Source organism: Thunnus albacares, chromosome 10 (assembly GCF_914725855.1).
Source record: "Thunnus albacares chromosome 10, fThuAlb1.1, whole genome shotgun sequence".
Lineage (NCBI taxonomy): Eukaryota > Metazoa > Chordata > Actinopteri > Scombriformes > Scombridae > Thunnus > Thunnus albacares.
The window spans coordinates 23,347,080-23,349,334 of NC_058115.1; the positions used below are offsets into that span (position 1 = coordinate 23,347,080).

The 2,255-nt window shown below is 36.9% G+C and overlaps 1 protein-coding gene across 9 annotated transcripts in view; it reads left to right on the top strand.

The window, feature by feature from the left end:
* LOC122989911 (ecto-NOX disulfide-thiol exchanger 2-like) overlaps positions 1-2,255 on the top strand; it is a 196,242-nt gene that overhangs the window by 191,852 nt on the left and 2,135 nt on the right. The gene's annotated exons all lie outside the window — the stretch shown is intronic.

The window sequence follows — 2,255 nt, forward strand, 5'->3', positions numbered from 1 at the left end:
TTATTTGCTGTCGGTGAAGAAAGAAAAAGGCTGCCAAGTGTGGCTAGATGTCACACTACGCATGTCCTAAACTCAGAGATGACTGTGACTGAGTGATGATCAGATCAAACTGTCAAACTGGGCAGTGCTGATCAAATATGAATCAAGATTCTGTTACTGATTTGCCTATTTCTCGCCTCAAATGTTTTCAGAAACATATTTTGTGTACTTTTTAACTGCAATATATAAAAATTTTTGATCAGACTGCTGTTTTGAAAACGGACGAGCCAAAACCAAGCACCGCCCAACTCGCAGTACATTACCCACTACGCTGATCTACGTCAATTGCAATTTCAGATATCTAAAACTGCAACCTAGTAAAATTTCCATTGTATATATCCAAAATGACATTTTTAACAGTCAAAATGTATTTTTGGATATTCATAATTACATTATGGATATCTGGAATGCTTTTTCATCTTGGATATCTTAAATTAAAATTATGCATAGTTACAACTGGTTTGTAGATCTTAATCTGAAATGGGAGTTTTTCCAGTAAGAATTACATTGCATATATCAAAAATGCAATTGTGGATATCTGAAATTGAAAGCCCAATACACATAAATGACAAAAGTGATTCAAAAGCGTCATCTGTCCAGGAAGAATGACATTGTGGATATCTGAAATGTTCATTTTGACAAGGAAGATCTGAATTACAGATATCTGCAATGCATGTCCAGTTTAGCTATTGAACGCTAAAACAGCCACTTCTACTTTTTTAGGTTTTTTACGTATCTTAAATTTATTTTTGACTAGTACAGTCAAAGTTGTAGATATCTTGAAATACAATTTCTACTAGTAAGAATGTTATTGTGGATATCTTTAATTGCCATTCTGATTAGTGAGAATACAATTTTGACAATAAGAAATGCTATTATGGATATCTAAAATGTAATTACAGATAGGAGTGCGGTTCAATTAAATGTTAAAACAGCTTGCCATAGCTGCCCTTCAGTAGTTTAACTTCTCATCTTGCTGCAGTGCTGTATAAGTGTACTTCAGGGTGTGTCACCATATCAGGTGTGGTTAAAGGTGCAACACACTTCAAACTTAAAACAAGGGCAGTGAAACAATAATTTTCAGACTGATATTAAGTTACTCTTTAATCTGTTATTTTAAAATGTCCTTTTCTGTTGATCCAATGATCGATAAATGGAATCTCAGACATCTCAGAGTTTGCTGTTGCTTTGCTTCTTTTCATCGTCTTATCGCTAGACCATGAAGGGTTATTCTTGTCTGAAACAGTTAGAAATTTTTGGCTGTAGCAAAACAGAAGTCAGGGTGGGTGTGGAACATTGATTTTATTGCTTAGAAATCTAACTTTTTTATGAGGAAGATGTAGAGTTTTGTAGAGGTGCTGGTAGCTGGATTTGTTCCCTTCAGACACATCTAGGCTGTTTCCCTCAGTTTCCTTTCTTTATGCTAAGATTAGCTAAACTAATAGGCTGTTTTCTCCAGTTAATAATCTGCTGAAAGACATCAGAGTGGTATTGATTTTCTCATCTAAGTAAAGAAGAAAAAGTATTTCCCAAAATGTTGTAGAGTTATTATCGTATAGGTGTATGTGTGTGTTTTGTATGTGTTTGGCATGTTTTATAGGTGAGTGTGGATGTGCATATCTGAATTTTTGTTCAGGTCTGTGTGTGTGTGTGTCTGTTTTTCTGTGCATCTGTTGTTTTGATAATGACTCTGCACATAAAGCAGCCCACAGAATTTTTTTTCAATACCACTGGCTGGACTCCCCAACAACAAGCCCAATCCCCTCTGCTTATCTGGTGGCTCCACACACACACACAGCTCCATTGTCTGTAATGACACACCAGCCCTATCTCCATGATGGACCTTAATGCATCCTGACATCAGTGCAGGGCTGTAACAACCTAGTTATTAATGCAAGACACTGTGGGTAGTCTACAGCGGCTCGTATGGTGAAATTGTCTCTGTACTGTCACCTTAGCCTTTCAGCTTACTGATTCTCCTCAGCCCACCCGAGTAGTGTGAGCCAGGATGAATCCTGTCACGTATCTCATATTGTCTTGACGCTTGCCCTCGTCATCGGGTTTAAATGAAGGTGTGAGAGATAAATGTGAGCATAATGAAAATGAATAGCAAAGGTGCGAATAGTTGAGGTGTGAGAATGTCTTTGTTAATTTGTGTGTGAAAGTAGTTTTGTGTGGCATCTGAATGTTGCCTTTGTGTATCTGTGTGTTTTCAG